At 45.5% G+C, this 26,721-nt stretch overlaps 1 long non-coding RNA gene and 2 other non-coding genes across 3 annotated transcripts; 2 read left to right on the forward strand and 1 right to left on the reverse strand.

Annotated features, from left to right (window-relative positions):
• Nucleotides 1-508: 508 nt before the first annotated feature.
• On the reverse strand, nt 509-7,393 carry LOC138855448 (uncharacterized). The gene is made up of 5 exons (XR_011394676.1): nt 7,233-7,393; nt 4,994-5,072; nt 3,389-3,463; nt 2,304-2,413; nt 509-839 (listed from the first exon to the last, which is right to left on the reverse strand). It is a non-coding gene; the product is annotated as an uncharacterized lncRNA (long non-coding RNA).
• Nucleotides 7,394-24,534: 17,141 nt separating this feature from the next.
• TRNAS-GCU (transfer RNA serine (anticodon GCU)) lies at nt 24,535-24,616 on the forward strand. Its single transcript has one exon. It is a non-coding gene; the product is annotated as a tRNA-Ser (tRNA).
• A 382-nt stretch (nt 24,617-24,998) lies between these two features.
• Nucleotides 24,999-25,070, forward strand: TRNAH-GUG (transfer RNA histidin (anticodon GUG)). The gene has a single exon. It is a non-coding gene; the product is annotated as a tRNA-His (tRNA).
• The last annotated feature ends 1,651 nt before the right edge of the window (nt 25,071-26,721 follow it).

A 26,721-nucleotide genomic window follows, 5' to 3' on the forward strand; every position in this document is an offset into this window, starting at 1 on the left:
AATCAGTACCTTCATATTTTAGGTGCTTTATGTATAGAATATCTAATTAGTATAGCATAAATTTAAAAAATAAATACCAAACATTTTATTTATTTATTTATTTATTTATCCTATCAGTAAACTTTATTATAATCAAAAAGAAGTGCTAAACCTACAAGAGTCATACAGCTCAGTCAAGTTGAATGTAAGTAAATTATGCAACCATACCAGTACACACACACTTAGTAGAATGACACGAAAGCTAACAGTGATGGTGATTTTTTTTTTTTTTTAACTGGCCGTCTCCCACGGAGTGAGGGTAGCTCAAAAAGAAAAGTGTGTGAATAATGGTGACAATCACTGTCTTGCCAGAGGCATGCAGATATGACAGTTCAGAAGTCCCTCCAAAGAGCAAATATCCCTACCTCTCCTTTAGAGTGCAGGCAGTAACTAAAACCAAGATTTAGTATTCAGATTGATGATACCAAATTGATTTAAGAGTTCAAATATGGTATAAAAAATGTTTAAAGAAAATTAAATAATATTTTATTAAACTGTGAAGTAGTTTATTGCCTTTCTTACAACTGAAATTTCGTCCATTAATTTTTAAGAATAAGAATTTCCATACAATTCAATAAATAACTAAAGATACTTCTTACAGAATTTTAACTTGAAACATTAACCACTGATTATATTAAACAAACATAAAACATAAATGGTCTCCTCCATCTCTGATATGTTTGAAATGATCCCCATGTGGTAAGCCTGATTTTCCTTCCACTGCAAGTTAGTCCTTGATAGGCTTTCAACCCACTGCTTCATCTGTCGTAGTCATGCCACGAGGACCATCTCCATCATACCTGTATATGAACATGACAAATGTTATAAGATGTATAAAGCATGTGGCATTAAAATATTCATACTTATCTAGTCAGCATTGCTGTATTTAGCTAATCTATGCAACAAAAAATATGCATCAAAGCTATTTGCTTTATTAAAGGATAAGCAAAGCCAACATGCTGATACAGTAGTACAGTATTTCAAAATGCTTTGTACATAATTATAGGTACCTGGTATAGTATTTCAGAGCTATATTATTATTATTATTATTATAATCAAGGGGGAAGCGCTAAACCCAGAGGATTATACAGCGCCTGGGGGGGGGGATGTGGAAGGCATTCAGGCTTAATTCGGGGAGCTGGAGCACAGATCCAATTCCCTAAATCAAGAGCCCCTCACCAACATTCAGAGCTATAATGTATGCCATTATACTAAACAGTTTCCACTATAAGAATACAAAAAAAAAAAAAAGAAGCCTTTAAAAATAATAATATGTAACTGATTTCACCAGTTATTGACACTAAAAACAGCAGAGACTGTCTGCAGTATACCCCTCAAGGAAGGTTCCTTGATGTTGGTGAGGGGCTCTTGATTTAGGGAATTGGATCTGTGCTCCAGTTCCCCGAATTAAGCCTGAATGCCTTCCACATCCCCCCCCCCCAGGCGCTGTATAATCCTCCGGGTTTAGCGCTTCCCCCTTGATTATAATAATAATAATGTCTGCAGTATAAAAAAAAATACATATATAACATGCCATGGGAATTTGAACACTATATTCACAACTCTTAGGAAAAGAATATATTTGAAGGGAGCCTTAACTCCATACCATTACCCTGGTCAAGAGAATGTATACAGAGGCAAATGTCCCATCTTTTCAAGGTCAACATTGTACCCATTCTCTCCATTATTTGGTCCACTTCCATGACCATGATCCTATCACATATAGAACAGTTACACATCTTAGCAAGGCTAAATTATTGTTGCCTCCATTCATTTTGCCTCTTTCCTCCCCATATTTGTGATTATGTTAACATTACACACTATCAAATGCCTCCTCTTTACATAACTAGTTTTAATGCCTGCCTAAGCAAGATTTTCGTGTATCTGGGTATGGAAGCCCTGTGCCCAGAGACAGGCTGCAGAGCTCTGCTCCACTTTCACTTGCATGCCAGTGGTTGGGCTAATCATATACCCTATCCATCAGAAGTGATTCTGGCACATTCCAACACTGCCTAGTATACCCACTGTCAAACCTCTATCTAGTCAGCCATGACTTTACAGTATCCTGCAGTCCCTCCCCAGTTACCACACCAATCAACCCTATAAGAATGGACAAGGTGGATTGTCTATATCAGCTCCACTACACACCCCATTACAAACTGGAGTGGTAGTCCCAGCAGAGCATAGGTAGAGCCAAGTGGAAGGGACAATGTCCATGTGCATGAACATTATAATTAATAACCTTTAAAAACTGTTGAGCATACCATCAATGAAGGAGCACCAGGTCAGATGCTATCTAGTCACCCAAGGCATCATGAACTGCATCTGCTATCTTGTTATATTTCTTCTCACTGTCAACATACCCATCACCATTCTGAAATTAATAAAATTAACTACATGCAATACAGTAAATTGCAGTAGTGCTCTACAACTTTTATTGACTGACTGTGATGCTTTAGTCAATTTTTAATTACATGTACAGTATTCTATTAATACTGTGGGAGAATAATCAATGGAGCATGCACATGTACTGTATACAGTGGACCCCCGGTTTACGATATTATTTCATTCCAGAAGTATGTTCAGGTGCCAGTACTGAACGAATTTGTTCCCATAAGGAATATTGTGAATTAGATTAGTCCATTTCAGACCCCCAAACATACACGTATAAACGCACTTACATAAATACACTTACATAATTGGTCGCATTGGAAGGTGATCGTAAAGCGGAGGTCCACTGTATATATATACATTACATAGTATATTATTTGGTATGTGAAAATATATTCAAAACAGGTTATGGGGAATGTTCTCCCATATTTCATAACTTGCAAAAATAAAGGAAAAGGGGGCCTCAAACCAACAGTTTCAGCTCAAAATTGGCAACGAGCACATGCATGGCTAACTTCAATTTAAGAAAAATTTTAAAGCTTTACAAAGCACTAACTTCTTATAGAAGAGTCAGAGTGTAATAAAGTTGGTAGAATTACTGACAATATGTAAAGTAAAAGGACACAAGTGCAACTAATGTGACATTTTATTGTGGCAACGTTTCGCTTGATAAAGCTCCTGGAGAGCGAAACGTTGCCACAATAAAATGTCACATTAGTTGCACTTGTGTCCTTTTACTGTACAAGAGTCAGAGTACATGAATGCTATATCCTGTACCCCCCTCAAGGAAGGTTCCTTGAAGTTGGTGAGGGGCTCTTGATTTAGGGAATTGGATCTGTGCTCCAGTTCCCCAAATTAAGCCTGAATGCCTTCCACATCCCCCCCCCAGGCGCTGTATAATCCTCCGGGTTTAGCGCTTCACCCTTGATTATAATAATAATAATAATATATCCTGTACCTTCTTGGAGTGAACAAGTTCATCTCCAACAGTGACCTCAAAGAATCCAGTCACCTCGGGTGTCCCTTCGCCTGTCTGTAATGTACAAAAACACTTAAGTTTTTCACCATATAAATTGAACTTATGGTTTTAATGTCTTAGAGTACATACTTAATATGTACAGTTTAGCCTTTAAACTTGAATCATTTGCTTGAGTACAGTAGTAATTTTTCTGGAAACCAAATCAAATATTTTGTGTGAAAATTGTACATTAATCTAGACTACAAACCTTCATAGATATAACAAAAAGTTAAGCAGGTTAGGAACATTTTTTTTACTGTAAATACTAACAGAAATCCAAATAATTTATAATATTATAATACAAAAAGGAGCACTTTAAGATCTAAAGTTGACTTTAGTCTTTGACAGTAAAAAGTATTCTAAATTATTTCAAGTTGAAGTAACTTAATTAATATTTCTAGTAAATACTGTCAATAAGTATCATTCTATTAACCCCAGTAATCATTTTTCTATAAAGTTATATGAATATTAAGTTACACAGTAGTGGAATAGCTTATCCAAAACAGAATACCCTGGGTTCGAAAAGAATTAGCACAATATTTTAAGTCTACCTCTGTATGTTAGAAGTGATCAAGGTCCCAGGACCAAAACGTTTTCTAATAAATATGTTATAGTGTTTGCTTACATGTCTTTCTAAACCAACTTGTCGGTATTTATTACCAAGGTTTATACCAAGTTATACTGTATAGGCTTCTGAACTTTAAAGTTCATAAGCCTATATAACTTACAAAATTGACATGGCATTCATCAGAATAATGGTAAACAGTAATGACAAGTAGATGAACAAGACATGTGCAACAGTGTGGCATCTTTATTGTTAAAATATTCATCTGCTTGGCAGACTCCGTCACCCTATTACAGAGGCTTAAATATGGGGGACAGTGGAAGCAATGGAAAGGTAGATACAAGGTGACCTATCTCTCAGGTGGAAAAAATTTTGTGAGGAGTCGCACTGAGTGAGGCTGTGGAGTGGAACACTTATCTTGGACGAGGGACTGACCACCTCAAAGGACTAATCACCTTGTACAGTACATCTGCTTTCAGCCATGTTGATCAGAGAGAGCAAGGAATAGATGTAAAACCTTTTTATCCACAGACACAAAACTAAAGTGAATTACAGGATTAAAATACACGAGTGTTAGCTTCTAACTCTGCCTTAACCCGAGGGAAGCCACCATCACAATCTCAGTTAGCGTATTCCTTCGACACTTCTGCTTTCTCTGGTATTTAAGCCACCTTTGAATCTGACTGAAAAAGCTTGCTAAGCACGCAAAACTTTTAGCAATACAGACATTAAACTGTTGCACGTGTGTCATGCTTATCTTGACGTGGAAAATTATTTTTTTTCTCGGAGCGACCACTGGTTGTACTTGTTGATCAAGTTTATACCAAACCTTGAAATTACCTTAGGTCAAGTTGATCCAAAGTGGAACAATATGAAACCAATGTGCAGTCCCCAAATTAAATTTAACATACAAAATTAAGAATCGGAAATAGTAAATTTAAGATCTGCAACTGGAAGGAAAACCCACCACCACCACTTACAACATCAAGTTGATCAGGAAAGTCCCCTTCAAGTTGCTCTTGCAGCTTCTTGAACTTGGGGGCGTAGCCTCAGGCTCCGCTGGAAACAAAAAAAAAAAAACTCGGTTGTAGTCTTAATGACCTTGGTGTAGTAGATAGTCTTTTTAGTATGATAATAAGATGTTATCTTCATTGTAGAATAATAAGAAAATATTATAACCTTTATATTATAATAATAAGGTAAAAGGACCCCAATGGAAATAAGTCACTCTGTCTGACTTTTTTGTGTTATCCTAGGTTCTCTACACATATGCTGCTATGTATGATAATTCTATGTAACTGTATTTGTGTATACAGTACCTGAATAAACTTACTTACTTATATATATATATATATATATATATATATTATATGCCCACATGGCCATCCTGGGGGCATTAGTCGAATGATTACAAAATCTTTTATTTTAACAGGGGAAAGCACTAAACCCATATGGGTCATATAGCCCTTTCAGTTAGAAAATTCTTTACGTTTGGTAAGGTACAATTACACAATCTGAGTGATTACGATTGTCTTGCTTAATAAAAATAATGTGTAAATTACCTAGGATGGACCAAAAATCAAACAGCGACTTATTTCCATTGGGGTCCTTGTAGTATTAATTATTAGATACAATAAAAATTAGTCATGATTATTAACTGTGCAATTTCCAGTATTTTTTTGAGAAATGTCAATTTTTAGCTAAAATATCCACATATTTTGGAGCTGTTTTAAGTCTGTCAGTCTGGGAAGCAAATTATGTTTGATCCAAGAAAGGAGAAGATAAGTCCAATTCCTTGGATCAAGAGCCCATAACCAGCATAAAGGACCCCCCCCCCAATGATTGGAATTTCTTTGTCCAATTCCTTGGATCAAGAGCCCATAACCAGCATAAAGGACCCCCCTCCCAAAAGATTGGAATTTCTTTGTCCAATTCCTTGGATCAAGAGCCCATAACCAGCATAAAGGACCCCCCCTCCCCAATGAATGGAATTTCTTTGTCCAATTCCTTGGATCAAGAGCCCATAACCAGCATAAAGGACCCCCCCTCCCCAATGAATGGAATTTCTTTGTCCAATTCCTTGGATCAAGAGCCCATAACCAGCATAAAGGACCCCCCCTCCCCAATGAATGGAATTTCTTTGTCCAATTCCTTGGATCAAGAGCACACAAGTGTACAGAAAGCCTCCCCCTCAAGAGGAATTTCTTTAAGGTGGAAAATTGTGGGAGTTGAAGCTATGGATCAATAGTGAGTTAGTAACTAGACGTGTTCTAGAAGTGCTGGATCAATAGTGAGTTAGTAACTAGACGTGTTCTAGAAGTGTTGGATCAATACTAGAAGTGCTGGATCAATACTAGAAGTGCTGGATCAATAGTGAGTTAGTAACTAGACGTGTTCTAGAAGTGCTGGATCAATAGTGAGTTAGTAACTAGACGTGTTCTAGAAGTGATGGATCAATACTAGAAGTGCTGGATCAATAGTGAGTTAGTAACTAGACGTGTTCTAGAAGTGCTGGATCAATACTAGAAGTGCTGGATCACTAGTGAGTTAGTAACTAGACGTGTTCTGGAAGTGCTGGATCAATAGTGAGTTAGTAACTAGACGTGTTCTAGAAGTGCTGGATCAATACTAGAAGTGCTGGATCACTAGTGAGTTAGTAACTAGACGTGTTCTAGAAGTGCTGGATCAATACTAGAAGTGCTGGATCAATAGTGAGTTAGTAACTAGACGTGTTCTAGAAGTGCTGGATCAATACTAGAAGTGCTGGATCAATAGTGAGTTAGTAACTAGACGTGTTCTAGAAGTGCTGGATCAATACTAGAAGTGCTGGATCACTAGTGAGTTAGTAACTAGACGTGTTCTGGAAGTGCTGGATCAATAGTGAGTTAGTAACTAGACGTGTTCTAGAAGTGCTGGATCAATACTAGAAGTGCTGGATCACTAGTGAGTTAGTAACTAGACGTGTTCTGGAAGTGCTGGATCAATACTAGAAGTGCTGGATCAATAGTGAGTTAGTAACTAGACGTGTTCTAGAAGTGCTGGATCAATACTAGAAGTGCTGGATCAATAGTGAGTTAGTAACTAGACGTGTTCTAGAAGTGCTGGATCACTACCAGAGGTGCTAGATCACTAGTGAGTTATGGTGGATCACTAGTGAGGATCACTAGTGAGTTATGGTGGATCACTAGTGAGGATCACTAGTTATTAAGTATAACTAACCAGTAGACAACGTGAACCTTCACTCTGGTCATCACTGATGATAAACTTCCACGCACCAACCGCAACAACTTGACTGTTCAGCAGTCACACTGCTACTGTCTGCTCTCACTGTCTGCTGGCTGCTGCTGCTGCTGCTGCTGCTGCTGTTGCTGCTGCTGCTGCTGCTGCTGCTGCTGCTGCTGTTGTTGCTGCTGCTGCTGCTGCTGCTGCTGCTGCTGTTGCTGCTGCTGCTGCTGCTGCTGCTGGTGGTGGTGGTGGTGGTGGTGGTGGTGGAGCTGCTGCTGCTGCTGCTGCTGCTGCTGATGGTGGTGGTGGTGGTGGTGGTGCTGCTGCTGCTGGTGCTGTTGCTGCTGCTGCTGCTGATGGTGGTGGTGGTGGTGGTGGTGGTGGAGCTGCTGCTGCTGCTGCTGCTGCTGCTGATGGTGGTGGTGGTGGTGGTGGTGCTGCTGCTGCTGGTGCTGTTGCTGCTGCTGCTGCTGATGGTGGTGGTGGTGGTGTTGCTGCTGCTGCTGCGGCTGCTGCTGGTGTTGCTGCTGCTGCTGCTGCTGCTGCTGGTGTTGCTGCTGCTGCTGCTGCTGCTGCTGCTGCTGTTGCTGGTGCTGTTGCTGTTGCTGCTGCTGATGGTGGTGGTGCTGCTGCTGCTGCTGGATTTAGATTTTGCCACCGAAGTGGCTAGTTTATTGTGCACCCCATATCCATCCTGTGGACAGTAGCGCAAGAGCATATGGATACACAAAAGGCCTACCTGGAGTTTACCTGGAGAGAGTTCCGGGGGTCAACGCCCCCGCGGCCCGGGGGCCTAGGAACTAGGCCCCAAAGGGTTAACAGGAATACATATGGATTTATATCTACATATCTATAGTTCACTTATCTGTTACAAGCAAATTTAGGAAATTTGCTTAGTATATCTGGTATCTTATTTTCATTAATAAGATATCTTGACATGTCACATAGGTTATTATACTGTCTGTCTCTGTATTCCTCAATAAGTGGACAATTAAGCACATAGTGTTCAAGAGAGTGACCATATGCCTGATCACATAATTTACATTTAGTTTGATCATCATCTGTGTGTCTCCCAAACTGCCAGAAGTACTTGTAACCAAGCCTAAGTCTGGCCACTACAACATCAGTCAGTACTTGTAACCAAGCCTAAGTCTGGCCACTACAACATCAGTCAGTACTTGTAACCAAGCCTAAGTCTGACCACTACAACATCAGTCAGTACTTGTAACCAAGCCTAAGTCTGACCACTACAACATCAGTCAGTACTTGTAACCAAGACTAAGTCTGGCCACTACAACATCAGTCAGTACTTGTAACCAAGACTAAGTCTGGCCACTACAACATCAGTCAGTACTTGTAACCAAGACTAAGTCTGGCCACTACAACATCAGTCAGTACTTGTAACCAAGACTAAGTCAGGCCACTACAACATCAGTCAGTACTTGTAACCAAGCCTAAGCCAGGCCACTACAACATCAGTCAGTACTTGTAACCAAGACTAAGTCTGACCACTACAACATCAGTCAGTACTTGTAACCAAGCCTAAGTCTGACCACTACAACATCAGTCAGTACTTGTAACCAAGCCTAAGTCTGACCACTACAACATCAGTCAGTACTTGTAACCAAGACTAAGTCTGGCCACTACAACATCAGTCAGTACTTGTAACCAAGACTAAGTCTGGCCACTACAACATCAGTCAGTACTTGTAACCAAGAATAAGTCAGGCCACTACAACATCAGTCAGTACTTGTAACCAAGACTAAGTCTGGCCACTACAACATCAGTCAGTACTTGTAACCAAGACTAAGTCAGGCCACTACAACATCAGTCAGTACTTGTAACCAAGCCTAAGCCAGGCCACTACAACATCAGTCAGTACTTGTAACCAAGCCTAAGTCTGGCCACTACAACACCAGTCAGTACTTGTAACCAAGACTAAGTCTGGCCACTACAACACCAGTCAGTACTTGTAACCAAGCCTAAGTCTGGCCACTACAACATCAGTCAGTACTTGTAACCAAGCCTAAGTCTGGCCACTACAACATCAGTCAGTGTTCACATTGCAAGTTGCTCCATAAACATACTTATCTACGTTCATGTTATCATAGTGGGTTATAGATCTACTCAGGCTTCTAACTGCATTCCTATAACAATCATCTTCATTATTTACTTCTCTCCTAATATTATTCCTAATGCTAGACACAGTTATACCAAAGTTATATTCTACATTCTCCTTCTCGATACTCTTCTTGGCTAACATATCAACTTTATCATGAAGGAGTAATCCAATGTGTGATGGGATCCATAGCAATTATACATTAATTCCTTTGTCCCTAATTTTTGAGTATCTATACCTGGCTTCCCCAATGAGCATGTTGTTGGAGTCATTATATGAGTCAAGAGCCTTCAATGATGACATAGAATCAGTAATGATAGAGTCAAGCTCAGTGTCATAAGTTAGCTTTAGCGCCATTGGGATTGCAAACAGTTCAGTTTGCAGTGTAGACACCCAGTTGTTAATTCTTATGCCTAGTTCAGCAAGTTTATTATGGTTCTTAACTAGGGAGGTGGCAACAAGAGCAGATGCAGCCCTGCCAGAAGACTCCTGTTTAGATCCATCAGTGTATATAACTTGTGATAACTTATTACTACCAGCTAGGTGAGAAATTTCTTCTTGAGCAGTTGCTCTAACAAGAGATTTAAGGAAGGGATTACTAGCAATGAGCTTCTTGGGAGGAACTTGTAGGTATGTGATATTAAATGAACACATCTTCCATGGAGGGGTGAAATGCTCTTGTTGCCTACAGTGATACAGTTCATGCAGGTTATAAAACTTAATGCAACTGCACGTTTTCACAATCCATTTAGATCTGTGTGTATTTACCTCTAGACACTTGGTAAGATTCACTGTGACAGTGTCTGGTTCGTTTCTCAACATTCTAATACCGAGTACAGTGTTAATTTCAACAATCCTATCACTGATACTAGAAATACCAAGCTCCTTCCTCATGTTAAGAACTTTTGTAGATCTGGAACAACCAAGAATAATTCTGAGAGCTTCATTTTACATTAACTCCAAGGGTCGGAGAGAACTTTCTCTAGCTAATATCAACATGGGAGCAACATAATCAATTAAGGACCTAACATAGGCTATGTACGTCATTCTCACTGTTGCTGCTGCTGCTGCTGCTGCTGCTGCTGCTGCTGCTGCTGAAGCTGCTGAAGCTGCTGCTGCTGCTGCTGCTGCTGTCTGCTGGCTGCTGCTGCTGCTGCTGCTGCTGAAGCTGCTGAAGCTGCTGCTGCTGCTGTTGCTGCTGCTGCTGCTGCTGCTGCTGTCTGCTGCTGCTGCTGCTGCTGAAGCTGCTGAAGCTGCTGAAGCTGCTGCTGCTGCTGGCTGCTGACTGCTGGTTGCTGCTGCTGCTGCTGCTGCTGCTGCTGCTACTGTCTGCTCTCACTGTCTGCTGCTGCTGCTGCTGCTGCTGCTGGTTACTGCTGCTGCTGCTGCTGCTGCTGCTGCTGCTGCTGCTGCTGCTGCTGGTTGCTGCTGCTGGCTGCTGCTGCTGCTGCTGGTTGTTGCTGCTGTCTGCTGGCTGCTGCTGCTGCTGTTGCTGTCTGCTGGCTGCTGCTGCTGCTGCTGGTTGCTGCTGCTGCTGCTGGTTGCTGCTGCTGCTGTTGCTGCTGGTTGCTGCTGCTGCTGCTGGTTGCTGCTGCTGCTGCTGCTGCTGGCTGCTGACTGCTGGTTGCTGCTGCTGCTGCTGCTGCTGCTGGCTGCTGCTGCTGCTGCTTGCTGCTGCTGCTGCTGCTGCTATTGCTGCTGCTGCTGCTGCTGCTATTGCTATTGCTGCTGCTGCTGCTGCTATTGCTGCTGCTGCTGCTGCTGCTGCTGCTGCTATTGCTGCTGCTGCTGCTGTCTGCTCTCACTATCTGCTGTCACTGTCTGCTGTCACTGTCTGCTGCTGTCACTGCTGTCACTGTCTGCTGTCACTGTCTGTTGTCACTGTCTGCTGTCACTCTGCTGTCACTGTCTGCTGTCACTGTCTGCTGTCAATGTCTGCTGTCACTGGCTGCTGCTGCTGTTGCTGCTGCTGCTGTCACTGTCTGCTGTCACTGTCTGCTGTCACTGTCTGCTGCTGTCACTGTCTGCTGTCACTGTCTGCTGTCACTGTCTGCTGCTGTCACTGCTGTCACTGTCTGCTGTCACTGTCTGCTGCTGTCACTGTCTGCTGTCACTGTCTGCTGCTGTAGTTGTACCATCACTACTCAACCTTCCATACTGCTATATATGATCATTTATGTAACTAATTATGTCTACCTGAATAAACTAACTTATTTAGCATAACAACACATTACACTTAATTATGTAAGAAAACCTTCATGAAAGTTACAAGTTACCAGAGTTTAAATATATAATATTTATTTCTACTAGTAGACGATATAACTTATACAGACCATAGCTGACATCAATGACATACTATATAACTTATACAGACCATAGCTGACATCAATGACATACTATATAACTTATACAGACCATAGCTGACATCAATGACATACTATATAACTTATACAGACCATAGCTGACATCAATGACATACTATATAACTTATACAGACCATAGCTGACATCAATGACATACTATACAGATAAAAGATAAATATTTTATTTGTAAGATTACAATGTATATTTGCAGTTTTAATTAAGTACAGAGAAAATCACTACTAAGCCGGGGCATAGAGAGCCCCTTGTTAGGCAGAGTATTTCAGGAAAATTAAGGTTAATTATGTCCCAGGATGCAACCCACACCAGTCTGCTAACACCCAGGTACCTTTATTCTGCTTGTGAGTTATAAGGAAAGGCTGATTTTTTTTCAGTGAGCTAGGGACTAGCTCACTAGTACCGAACTTGCACACGAAAATCACTCACTACGAAAGCAAAAGACTTGGCAGACGATGCTCCATCCCCCCAATGAACAGCAGGGGTGTCACTAGCACGTTAAGAGACCATACAATAAGTGTCAGGGGCCCGAGACTGTTCAACTGCCTCCCAGCATACATAAGGGGGATTACCAACAGACCCCTGGCAGTCTTCAAGCTGGCACTGGACAAGCACCTAAAGTCAGTTCCGGATCAGCCGGGCTGTGGCTCGTATGTTGGTTTGTGTGCAGCCAGCAGCAACAGCCTGGTTGATCAGGCTCTGATCCTCCAGGAGGCCTGGTCACAGACCGGGCCGCGGGGGCGTTGATCCCCGGAACTCTCTCCAGGTAACTCCAGGTAAACTCCAGTTAGGTAAGTTTATATAGGAACAGGTACACAGATGTAGGATTTTAATATACAGTAACTTGTAAATTACCAAGAATAACCAAGATCAGACCAAGTTAGGTTAAGTTAGGTACAGTTTGTCAGGAAACAGGACAAGTGTTTCCTGACGGAAGGTTTAGTTATATGATGACCCACAGCTGGAGTTTTTGGTCATCTGACTGAGACCTTCCACTGGCTTACTCCTCCACCACTTTAAAAATTAATGTAATAATTATAACCATATCAGACAGTGACTTATTATTATTATTAAATATTCGCCGGTATTCTCCCGGCCCGGGCCTTTTCCAAGTGGTGGCCCGGCCTTGGCTCCCTCTTTAGGGAGTGTCTGAGACCTAAGTCTCCCATGGGAGGAGGCACAAGTACCTCCTCATCTTTGGGACCAACTGTCCCCAGGCCTAGCCACAAGCTAGGCCTCTCTGGTCTGCCATCCCCGCCCCAAGGGGGCTAATGGGAATGACAGTCTTATGAGCTAAAGGCTCGGGCTCAGGCACCTACCCTACCCTAGAAGGGCTGGGCATGGTGTCGATCATATCATACAGTTAGTTAGTTAAAGATTAGCCGGTATTCTCCCGGCCCGGGCCTTGTCCAAGTGGTGGCCCGGCCTTGGCTCCCTCTTTAGGGAGTGTCTGAGACCTAAGTCTCCCATGGGAGGAGGCACAAGTACCTCCTCATCTTTGGGACCAACTGTCCCCAGGCCTAGCCACAAGCTAGGCCTCTCTGGTCTGCCATTCCCGCCCCAAGGGAGCTAATGGGAATAACAGTCTTATGAGCTAAAGGCTCGGGCTCAGGCACCTACCCTACCCTAGAAGGGCTGGGCATGGTGTCGATATATATCATAGTGACTTATTTCCATTATAAATAAAATTAAGATCTCATAACCTAACAATATAAAATAATTATGTAAATATAATAATTCCAGACGTGGACTGCTGGGAGAAAGATAAGATAAAATAAGTTGAAATAAGATAAGATAAGATAAAATAAGATAAAATAAGATAACCACAGAAAACAATGAAACAAGATATATTAGATACAGAGGAATTTTTATATCTGCAACATGAAGAAGATACAACAGGAAAGCTATCGGTATAGGTTCTGTAGACTGGTTTAAGTCCTACCTTAGCAACAGGAGACAAATAGTCAAAATCAACAAAACGGAATCAGAACCCCTGCCGATAACATGTGGAGTTCCCCAAGGTAGTATTCTGGGTCCCTTACTATTCTTATGTTATGTCAATGATATGCCTATCAGTGTCAAGTGCAAACTCCTACTGTATGCAGATGACAGTGCTCTGTTAGTGACAGGTAAAGACCCACAAGATATTGCTAATGTTTTAACACTGGAACTGGAGTCCTGCAGCAAATGGTTAGTAGACAACAAACTATCATTACACCTAGGGAAAACTGAAGCCATTCTCTTTGGAACGAAACATAAACTGAGAAGGGTAAATAATTTTAATGTTCAGTGTAATGGGGAGTCCATCACTTTGGTTTCATCAGTTAAATATCTGGGAATCCCCTTTGACCCATGCATGTCAGGAGAATTGATAGGGAACAGTGTAGTAAAGAAAGCGAATGCCAGGCTGAAATTCCTGTATAGACAAGCACAGTGTCTACCTACTGAGGCTCGCAGGACCCTATGTCTAGCCCTTATACAATGCCATATGGATTACGCTTGCTCTTCTTGGTACTCTGCCTTGACAAAAAAACTGAAAGATAGACTGCAAATCACCCAGAACAAAATCGTAAGATTCATCCTGGGGCTGGGACCAAGAGAACATGTAGGCCAGGATGAATTACAGCAGTTGGATATGCTGAATGTTGAAGACAGAGTAAAACAACTGAAGCTAAATCATGTTTATAAAATTGCTCACGAACAGTGTCCAGAATATCTTGCTGTCAATTTTGTCAAGGTTGGGAACCAAAGCAATCATAGTACTAGGGGGAGAGAGCACAACTTTGTAGTAGCCACAGTCAGTGGCCAGGCTTCAAACACCTTTTATTGTACAGCAATAAAGGAATGGAACAGACTACCCACAAATGTCAAGGCCAGTCATAGCTTGAACCAGTTCAAGAAGACTGCCAAAAAGTGTCTGATGAATGAAGCAACAGAAAGGGAGGGGAATGATTTTCTATTTTTTAGCTAAAATACGTGTAAATTTTACCTTATCCCTAGTAATGACCCTCGTATTGTAGATAGTCTTAATGACCCTCGTGTAGTAGATAGTCTTAATGACCCTCGTATTGTAGATAGTCTTAATGACCCTCGTGTAGTAGATAGTCTTTTTAGTATGATAATAAGATGTTATCTTCATTATAGAATAATAAGAAAATATTATAACCTTTATATTATAATAATAAGGTAAAAGGACCCCAATGGAAATAAGTCACTCTGTCTGACTTTTTTGGGTTATCCCAGGTTCTCTACACATATGCTGCTATGTATGATAATTCTATGTAACTGTATTGTGTATACCTGAATAAATTTACTTACTTACTTACTCTCACATTGGTAGATTAGTGGAATAATTGTTAAAAATATGTAAGTTTATTCAGGTGTACATAAATAATTACATAAATTATCATACATAGCAGCATATGTGTAGAGAACAAATTATTGGACAAATTATTGAAGGCTGGACACATTTTTATGCTAATTCATGTATATCTGTCACCTAATATACTCCTTATATAGCTCAGGGAGATAAATTGATATTATTATTAACCATTTTGAGAGGCCTGCAAACAGTCCTGACAAAAAATATCAAAAATATCAAAAATATCAAAAATATCAAAAATATAAAAAAAATATAAAAAATATAAAAAATATCAAAAATATCAAAAATATCAAAAATATCAAAAATATCAAAAATATCAAAAATATTAAAATATCAAAAATATCAAAAATATCAAAAATATCAAAAATATCAAAAATATCAAAAATATCAAAAATATCAAAAATATCAAAAATATCAAAAATATCAAAAATATTAAAATATCAAAAATATTAAAATATCAAAAATATCAAAAATATCAAAAATATCAAAAATATTAAAATATAAAAATATTAAAATATCAAAAATATTAAAAATATCAAAATCACTACATTATTAATGATACTTGAAATAAAGATGTTATACCCATTTTTTTATTGCTTCAGTTATATGGACATTTTTGATAATTTTCCCAAGTTCAGCATGTGTAAATATGACTAATATAATAATTAATATTAAAATGTGATGCTGATTTGACCCGTCAAGAAATTTAGTGAAGATGTACAGACTGACACAGTGAAGACGCCATTGTGAATTAATCAAGGATTGGATGTGACATTTTGTGTTATGTAATCAGGCGCCATCGAGGTCAAATTGTTGTATATTAACCTTAGTCCATAATCTAGAAGTTGCTGATACGTTCCCCGCTGAAGAACTGCGGTAAATAGCGTGGAAAACCCTTACAATTCGGCAACAATGATGGTAAAATAAAGTTCTCCAATTCTTCCCAGCAGCACAGTTAAGTGACGTTTACCCATAATGTGCAGTAGTTTTGCGTTGGCCGTCGTAAATCCTAGCCGTTAGGGTGTTTTAATTGTGATCCATTAATTAAATGGTGAGTACTCTGGTTAAATTTTCCTTTTTATTTATATATGCATATATTTTTATTAAACTGCAGTATACAGACCCTCCGGATCTACTATGAAAGTAATGAAGCTTAAGCTTGAGGGCCCTTAATCCCAGAGGGGCCCCCATAACAGTCCAAGCTTTAGGACCCCTAAACCCAGAGGGGCCCCAGAATTATTATTATAATCAAGGGGGAAGCGCTAAACCCGGAGGATTATACAGCGCCTGGGGGGGATGTGGAAGGCATTCAGGCTTAATTTCAATTACTCAGATATGGTAAACATGAGGAAATTAAATCTTCATCAGGGTACAAAACAAATTCTGGCCACAAAATAGAGCGAAACACCAACGTCAAAGACCTGGGAGTGATCATGTCGGAGGATCTCACCTTCAAGGACCATAACATTGTATCAATCGCATCTGCTAGAAAAATGACAGGATGGATAATGAGAACCTTCAAAACTAGGGAGGCCAAGCCCATGATGACACTCTTTAGGTCACTTGTTCTATCTAGGCTGGAATATTGCTGCACTCTAACAGCACCTTTCAAGGCAGGTGAAATTGCCGACCTAGAAAATGTACAGAGAACCTTCATGGCGCGCATAACGGAAATAAAACACCTCAATTACTGGGAGCGATTGAAGTTCCTAAACCTGTATTCCCTGGAATGCAGGCGGGAGAGATACATGATTATATACACCTGGAAAATCCTAGAGGGACTAGTACCGAACTTGCACACGAAAATCACTCACTACGAAAGCAAAAGACTTGGCAGACGATGCACCATCCCCCCAATGAAAAGCAGGGGTGTCACTAGCACGTTAAGAGACCATACAATAAGTGTCAGGGGCCCGAGACTGTTCAACTGCCTCCCAGCATATATAAGGGGGATTACCAACAGACCCCTGGCAGTCTTCAAGCTGGCACTGGACAAGCACCTAAAGTCAGTTCCTGATCAGCCGGGCTGTGGCTCGTACGTTGGTTTGCGTGCAGCCAGCAGCAACAGCCTGGTTGATCAGGCTCTGATCCACCAGGAGGCCTGGTCACAGACCGGGCCGCGGGGGCGTTGACCCCCGGAACTCTCTCCAGGTAAACCCAGGGTGAGAAACCCAAGGGATCCATGGAACCCAGGGTGAGAAACCCAAGGGATCCATGGAGCCCTGGGTGAGAAACCCAAGGGATCCATGGAACCCAGGGTGAGAAACCCAAGGGATCCATGGAACCCAGGGTGAGAAACCCAAGGGATCCATGGAATCCTGGGTGAGAAACCCAAGGGATCCATGGAACCCAGGGTGAGAAACCCAAGGGATCCATGGAACCCAGGGTGAGAAACCCAAGGGATCCATGGAGCCCTGGGTGAGAAACCCAAGGGATCCATGGAACCCAGGGTGAGAAACCCAAGGGATCCATGGAACCCAGGGTGAGAAACCCAAGGGATCCATGGAATCCTGGGTGAGAAACCCAAGGGATCCATGGAACCCAGGGTGAGAAACCCAAGGGATCCATGGAACCCAGGGTGAGAAACCCAAGGGATCCATGGAACCCTGGGTGAGAAACCCAAGGGATCCATGGAACCCTGGGTGAGAAACCCAAGGGATCCATGGAACCCAGAGTGAGAAACCCAAGGAATCCATGGAACCCTGGGTGAGAAACCCAAGGGATCCATGGAACCCAGGGTGAGAAACGCAAGGGATCCATGGAACCCTGGGTGAGAAACCCAAGGGATCCATGGAACCCAGGGTGAGAAATCCAAGGGATCCATGGAACCCAGGGTGAGAAACCCAAGGGATCCATGGAACCCTGGGTGAGAAACCCAAGGGATCCATGGAACCCAGGGTGAGAAACCCAAGGGATCCATGGAACCCAGGGTGAGAAACCCAAGGGATCCATGGAACCCAGGGTGAGAAACCCAAGGGATCCATGGAACCCAGGGTGAGAAACCCAAGGGATCCATGGAACCCAGGGTGAGAAACCCAAGGGATCCATGGAACCCTGGGTGAGAAACCCAAGGGATCCATGGAACCCAGGGTGAGAAACCCAAGGGATCCATGGAACCCTGGGTGAGAAACCCAAGGGATCCATGGAACCCTGGGTGAGAAACCAAAGGGATCCATGGAACCCAGGGTGAGAAACCCAAGGGATCCATGGAACCCTGGGTGAGAAACCCAAGGGATCCATGGAACCCAGGGTGAGAAACCCAAGGGATCCATGGAACCCTGGGTGAGAAACCCAAGGGATCCATGGAACCCTGGGTGAGAAACCCAAGGGATCCATGGAACCCAGGGTGAGAAACCCAAGGGATCCATGGAACCCTGGGTGAGAAACCCAAGGGATCCATGGAACCCAGGGTGAGAAACCCAAGGGATCCATGGAACCCTGGGTGAGAAACCCAAGGGATCCATGGAACCCAGGGTGAGAAACCCAAGGGATCCATGGAACCCTGGGTGAGAAACCCAAGGGATCCATGGAACCCAGGGTGAGAAACCCAAGGGATCCATGGAACCCTGGGTGAGAAACCCAAGGGATCCATGGAACCCTGGGTGAGAAACCCAAGGGATCCATGGAACCCAGGGTGAGAAACCCAAGGGATCCATGGAACCCTGGGTGAGAAACCCAAGGGATCCATGGAACCCAGGGTGAGAAACCCAAGGGATCCATGGAACCCAGGGTGAGAAACCCAAGGGATCCATGGAACCCTGGGTGAGAAACCCAAGGGATCCATGGAACCCAGGGTGAGAAACCCAAGGGATCCATGGAACCCTGGGTGAGAAACCCAAGGGATCCATGGAACCCTGGGTGAGAAACCCAAGGGATCCATGGAACCCAGGGTGAGAAACCCAAGGGATCCATGGAACCCTGGGTGAGAAACCCAAGGGATCCATGGAACCCAGGGTGAGAAACCCAAGGGATCCATGGAACCCTGGGTGAGAAACCCAAGGGATCCATGGAACCCAGGGTGAGAAACCCAAGGGATCCATGGAACCCTGGGTGAGAAACCCAAGGGATCCATGGAACCCTGGGTGAGAAACCGGAGGTAGTCTGTTTATCTCACAAAATTCCCCGTGGATATATAACGTCACTCCTTCCGGTGATAACATAGCTGACTTATCATAAATTATGCTGTCGCCACCGGAATATCAGCAGCCGTGGTACCATCTCAGCAGCCGTAGTACCACCACAGCAGCCGTGGTACCACCACAGCAGCCGTGGTACCATCACAGCAGCCGTAGTACCATCACAGCAGCCGTGGTACCACCATTACTTGTGGGTGCTGGAGATTATCCTCAGCTAGAGGAGAAACTCGGCTGTCTCAGCTAGGCTTCCCCAGTAACTCGGCTGTCTCAGCTAGGCTTCCCCAGTAACTCGGCTGTCTCAGCTAGGCTTCCCCAGTAACTCGGCTGTCTCAGCTAGGCTTCCCCAGTAACTCGGCTGTCTCAGCTAGGCTTCCCCAGTAACTCGGCTGTCTCAGCTAGGCTTCCACAGTAACTCGACTGTCTCAGCTAGGCTTCCCCAGTAACTCGGCTGTCTCAGCTAGGCTTCCCCAGTAACTCGACTGTCTCAGCTAGGCTTCCCCAGTAACTCGGCTGTCTCAGCTAGGCTTCCTCAGTTATTATTCTCAGAAATGTTTTTCTGTTTAAGCTTCTGAAGGTTAAAGACTATCCTGTTAATACCTAGAAGGGGGGGTTCCGGGGGGGGGGGGTCAACGCCCCTCACGGCGCGGTCCGTGACCAGGCTTCGTGGTGGATCAGGGCCTGATCAACCAGGCTCTTACTGCTGGCTACACATAAACCGATGTACGAGCCACAACCTAGCTGGTCAGGTACTGACTTTAGGTACTTGTCTAACTCCTTGATGTTAAGAATTAATCTTAGTCTGCCCGAAATGCCTAGCCATGCTAGGTGTCCTAGTGGCACCCTCTGTAATACCTAGCCATGCTAGGTGTCCTAGTGGCACCCTCTGTAATACCTAGCCATGCTAGGTGTCCTAGTGGCACCCTCTAATACCTAGCCATGCTAGGTGTCCTAGTGGCACCCTCTGTAATACCTAGCCATGCTAGGTGTCCTAGTGGCACCCTCTGTAATACCTAGCCATGCTAGGTGTCCTAGTGGCACCCTCTGTAATACCTAGCCATGCTAGGTGTCCTAGTGGCACCCTCTGTAATACCTAGCCATGCTAGGTGTCCTAGTGGCCTCCCCTGTAATACCTAGCCATGCTAGGTGTCCTAGTGGCCCCCTCTGTAATACCTAGCCATGCTAGGTGTCCTAGTGGCACCCTCTGTAATACCTAGCCATGCTAGGTGTCCTAGTGTCACCCTCTGTAATACCTAGCCATGCTAGGTGTCCTAGTGGCCCCCTCTGTAATACCTAGCCATGCTAGGTGTCCTAGTGGCCCCCTCTGTAATTAGTATCTTATAACATGTAAGCAACCTCTGAGGGTCCCTAGATCAAGAGCCCCTCACCAGCATCAAGCCACCTCTGAGGGTCCCTAGATTAAGAGCCCCTCACCAGCATCAAGCAACCTCTGAGGGTCCCTATATCAAGAGCCCCTCACCAGCATCAAGCAACCTCTGAGGGTCCCTAGATCAAGATCCCCTCACCAGCATCAAGCAACCTCTGGGGGTCCCTAGATCAAGAGCCCCTCACCAGCATCAAGCAACCTCTGAGGGTCCCTAGATCAGGAGCCCCTCACCAGCACCAAGCAACCTCTGAGGATCCCTAGATCAAGAGCCCCTCACCAGCATCAAGCAACCTCTGAGGGTCCCTAGATCAAGAGCCCCTCACCAGCATCAAACCACCTCTGAGGGTCTCTAGATCAAGAGCCCCTCACCAGCATCAAGCAACCTCTGAGGGTCCCTAGATCAAGAGTCCCTCACCAGAATCAAGCAACCTCTGAGGGTCCCTAGATCAAGAGCCCCTCATCAGCATCAAACAACCTCTGAGGGTCTCTAGATCAAGAGCCCCTCACCAGCAACAAACAACCTCTGAGGGTCTCTATATCAAGAGGCCCTCACCAGCATCAAACAACCTCTGAGGGTCCCTAGATCAAGAGCCCCTCACCAGCATCAACCTCTGAGGGTCCCTAGATCAAGAGCCCCTCACCAGCATCAAGCAACCTCTGAGGGTCCCTAGATCAAGAGCCCCTCACAGCATCAAGCAACCTCTGAGGGTCCCTAGATCAAGAGCCCCTCACCAGCATCAGTCAACCTCTGAGGGTCCCTAGATCAAGAGCCCCTCACCAGCATCAAACAACCTCTGAGGGTCTCTAGATCAAGAGCCCCTCACCAGCATCAAGCAACCTCAGGGTCCCTAGATCAAGAGCCCCTCACCAGCATCAAGCAACCTCTGAGGGTCCCTATATCAAGAGCCCCTTACCAGCATCAAACAACCTCTGAGGGTCCCTAGATCAAGAACCCCTCACCAGCATCAAGCAACCTCTGAGGGTCCCTAGAGCAAGAGCCCCTCACCAGCATCAATCTCTGAGGGTCTCTAGATCAAGAGCCCCTCACCAGCATCAAACAACCTCTGAGGGTCTCTAGATCAAGGGCCCCTCACCAGCATCAAGCAACCTCTGAGGGTCTCTAGATCAAGAGCCCCTCACCAGCATCAAACAACCTCTGAGGGTCTAGATCAAGGGCCCCTCACCAGCATCAAGCAACCTGAGGGTCTCTAGATCAAGAGCCCCTCACCAGCATCAAACAACCTCTGAGGGTCTCTAGATCAAGGGCCCCTCACCAGCATCAAGCAACCTCTGAGGGTCTCTAGATCAAGAGCCCCTCACCAGCATCAAACAACCTCTGAGGGTCTAGATCAAGGGCCCCTCACCAGCATCAAGCAACCTCTGAGGGTCCCTAGATCAAGAGCCCCTCACCAGCACCAAGCAACCTCTGAGGGTCCCTAGATCAAGAGCCCCTCACCAGCATCAGTCAACCTCTGAGGGTCCATAGATCAAGAACCCCTCACCAGCATCAAACCTCTGAGGGTCCCTAGATCAAGAGCCTCTCACCAGCATCAAGCAACCTCTGAGGATCCCTAGATCAAGAGCCCCTCACCAGCATCAAACAACCTCTGAGGGTCCCTATATCAAGAGCCCCTCACCAGCATCAAACAACCTCTGAGGGTCCCTAGATCAAGAACCCCTCACCAGCATCAAGCAACCTTTGAGGGTCCCTAGATCAAGAGCCCCTCACCAGCTTCAAACAACCTCTGAGGGTCCCTAGATCAAGAGCCCCTCACCAGCATCAAACAACCTCTGAGGGTCCCTAGATCAAGAGCCCCTCACCAGCATCAAACAACCTCTTAGGGTCCCTAGATCAAGAACCCCTCACCAGCATCAAGCAACCTTTGAGGGTCCCTAGATCAAGAGCCCCTCACCAGCACCAAGCAACCTCTGAGGGTCCCTATATCAAGAGCCCCTCACCAGCATCAAACAACCTCTGAGGGTCCCTAGATCAAGAGCCCCTCACCAGCATCAAACAACCTCTTAGGGTCCCTAGATCAAGAACCCCTCACCAGCATCAAGCAACCTTTGAGGGTCCCTAGATCAAGAGCCCCTCACCAGCACCAAGCAACCTCTGAGGGTCCCTATATCAAGAGCCCCTTACCAGCATCAAACAACCTCTGAGGGTCCCTAGATCAAGAACCCCTCACCAGCATCAAGCAACCTCTGAGGGTCCCTAGAGCAAGAGCCCCTCACCAGCATCAATCTCTGAGGGTCTCTAGATCAAGAGCCCCTCACCAGCATCAAACAACCTCTGAGGGTCTCTAGATCAAGGGCCCCTCACCAGCATCAAGCAACCTCAGGGTCCCTAGATCAAGAGCCCCTCACCAGCATCAAGCAACCTCTGAGGGTCCCTATATCAAGAGCCCCTTACCAGCATCAAACAACCTCTGAGGGTCCCTAGATCAAGAACCCCTCACCAGCATCAAGCAACCTCTGAGGGTCCCTAGAGCAAGAGCCCCTCACCAGCATCAATCTCTGAGGGTCTCTAGATCAAGAGCCCCTCACCAGCATCAAACAACCTCTGAGGGTCTCTAGATCAAGGGCCCCTCACCAGCATCAAGCAACCTCTGAGGGTCTCTAGATCAAGAGCCCCTCACCAGCATCAAACAACCTCTGAGGGTCTAGATCAAGGGCCCCTCACCAGCATCAAGCAACCTGAGGGTCTCTAGATCAAGAGCCCCTCACCAGCATCAAACAACCTCTGAGGGTCTCTAGATCAAGGGCCCCTCACCAGCATCAAGCAACCTCTGAGGGTCTCTAGATCAAGAGCCCCTCACCAGCATCAAACAACCTCTGAGGGTCTAGATCAAGGGCCCCTCACCAGCATCAAGCAACCTCTGAGGGTCCCTAGATCAAGAGCCCCTCACCAGCACCAAGCAACCTCTGAGGGTCCCTAGATCAAGAGCCCCTCACCAGCATCAGTCAACCTCTGAGGGTCCATAGATCAAGAACCCCTCACCAGCATCAAACCTCTGAGGGTCCCTAGATCAAGAGCCTCTCACCAGCATCAAGCAACCTCTGAGGATCCCTAGATCAAGAGCCCCTCACCAGCATCAAACAACCTCTGAGGGTCCCTATATCAAGAGCCCCTCACCAGCATCAAACAACCTCTGAGGGTCCCTAGATCAAGAACCCCTCACCAGCATCAAGCAACCTTTGAGGGTCCCTAGATCAAGAGCCCCTCACCAGCTTCAAACAACCTCTGAGGGTCCCTAGATCAAGAGCCCCTCACCAGCATCAAACAACCTCTGAGGGTCCCTAGATCAAGAGCCCCTCACCAGCATCAAACAACCTCTTAGGGTCCCTAGATCAAGAACCCCTCACCAGCATCAAGCAACCTTTGAGGGTCCCTAGATCAAGAGCCCCTCACCAGCACCAAGCAACCTCTGAGGGTCCCTATATCAAGAGCCCCTCACCAGCATCAAACAACCTCTGAGGGTCCCTAGATCAAGAGCCCCTCACCAGCATCAAACAACCTCTTAGGGTCCCTAGATCAAGAACCCCTCACCAGCATCAAGCAACCTTTGAGGGTCCCTAGATCAAGAGCCCCTCACCAGCACCAAGCAACCTCTGAGGATCCCTAGATCAAGAGCCCCTCACCAGCATCAAACAACCTCTGAGGGTCCCTAGATCAAGAGCCCCTCACCAGCATCAAACAACCTCTTAGGGTCCCTAGATCAAGAACCCCTCACCAGCTTCAAACAACCTCTGAGGGTCCCTATATCAAGAGCCCCTCACCAGCATCAAACAACCTCTGAGGGTCCCTAGATCAAGAGCCCCTCACCAGCATCAAGGGACCTGAGGGTCATGATAGAAGACAAGGTTGGAAGGGTAACTATGACAAGTGGTGAGGGGGACGAGGTGGCCGAGTGGTTAAGGCGTTGGACTGCTAATCCAATAGGGTCTCCCTGCGTGGGTTCGAATCCCATCCTCGTCGCATCAGATTTTTAATGTTATTTTGAAATAATTTGTTCACTCCTTCATAATTGTTTGTCTTCTGAGGTTTAGATCTGATAAATACAGAAGGACGTTATAATCGACAGGGTTTTAATATATTTTATACGAGCGCTGTGCCACACCACTTCTGTACTCACATAATTGTGGTTGCAGGGGTTGATTCATAGCTCCTGGTCCCAGAACCTTAACGTCCTAGTCTTGGCTTATGAGTTTTCCCAAAATAACTTATCGGTATCTATTACTAAGGTTGATAACAACAGTAAAAAAAAATTAATGTAATTAGTCCATCGATATTGACAATAATTACAACCAGAATACATTGAAAATAAGCCTTATGGAGGTAATACAGAAGGCCCAGAGTGGCCGTGATCGTATAGTGGTTAGTACATTGCGTTGTGGCCGCAATAACCCAGGTTCGAATCCTGGTCACGGCAAGTGGGATACGTGTTTTATTATTCTTTAAAACAATGTTTTAGGTCATTAGTTTTAGTTTACAGGTTTTTCATAATTGTTGTTAGGTTATTGAAGCTAAAACGTTGTGTAGTTTTGGAGGTAAGATATGTAGATACACGAGTGTGACCTGACTAGCATGGGCCAGTGCTGCAGCAGCAGCAGCAGCAGCAGCAGCAGCAGCAGCAGCAGCAGCAGCAGCAGCAGCAGCAGCAGCAGCAGCAGCAGGAGCAGCAGCAGGAGCATCAGCAGCAGCAGCAGCAGCAGCAGCAGCAGGAGCAGCAGCAGCAGCAGGTGCAGCAGCAGCAGCAGCAGCAGCAGCAGCAGCAGCAGCAGCAGGAGCAGCAGCAGCAGCAGCAGCAGCAGCAGCAGCAGCAGCAGCAGGAGCAGCAGCAGCAGCAGCAGCAGCAGCAGCAGCAGACACAGCAGCAGACAGCAGCAGACACAGCAGCAGACACAGCAGCAGACACAGCAGCAGACACAGCAGCAGTCACAGCAGCAGCGGACACAACAGCAGACACAGCAGCAGCGGACACAGCAGCAGACACAGCAGCAGACACAGCAGCAGCAGCGGACACAGCAGCAGCAGCGGACACAGCAGCAGCAGCAGCAGCAGCGGACACAGCAGCAGCAGCAGCGGACACAGCAGCAGCAGACACAGCAGCAGCCACAGCAGCAGCAGTAGACACAGCATCAGCAGACACAGCAGCAGCCACAGCAGCAGCAGTAGACACAGCATCAGCAGCCACAGCAGCAGCAGTAGACACAGCATCAGCAGCCACAGCAGTAGACACAGCATCAGTAGCCACAGCAGCAGCAGTAGACACAGCATCAGCAGCCGCAGCAGCAGCAGACACAGCATCAGCAGCCACAGCAGTAGACACAGCAGCAGCAGTAGACACAGCAGCAGCAGTAGACACAGCATCAGCAGCCACAGCAGCAGCCACAGTAGTAGACACAGCAGCAGCCACAGCAGCAGCAGCAGCCACAGCAGTAGACACAGCAGCCATAGCAGCAGCCACAGCAGCAGCAGCAGCAGCCACAGAAGCAGCAGCAGCCACAGAAGCAGCAGCAGCTACAGCAGCAGCAGCCACAGCAGCAGCTACATCAGCAGCAGCCACAGCAGCAGCAGCAGCCACAGCAGCAGCAGCCACAGCAGCAGCCACAGTAGCAGCAGCAGCCACAGAAGCAGCAGCAGCCACAGCAGCAGCCACAGTAGCAGCAGCAGCCACAGAAGCAGCAGCAGCCACAGCAGCCACAACAGCAGCAGCAGCCACAGCAGCCACAACAGCAGCAGCAGCCACAGCAGCAGCAGCAGCCACAGAAGCAGCAGCAGCAGCCACAGCAACAGCAGCCACAGCAGCAGAGCCACAGCAGCAGCAGCCACAGCAGCAGCAGCCACAGCAGCAGCAGCCACAGAAGCAGCAGCAGCCACAGCAGATACAACATCAGCAGCAGCCACAGCAGATATAACATCAGCAGCAGCATCCACAGCAGCAGCAGCCACAGCAGCAGCAGCCACAGCAGCAGCAGCCACAGCAGATACAACATCAGCAGCAGCCACAGCAGATATAACATCAGCAGCAGCAGCCACAGCAGATATAACATCAGCAGCAGCATCCACAGCAGCAGCAG

The sequence above is a fragment of the Cherax quadricarinatus genome, chromosome 95 (assembly GCF_038502225.1).
Source record: "Cherax quadricarinatus isolate ZL_2023a chromosome 95, ASM3850222v1, whole genome shotgun sequence".
NCBI classification, from domain to species: Eukaryota; Metazoa; Arthropoda; class Malacostraca; order Decapoda; family Parastacidae; genus Cherax; species Cherax quadricarinatus.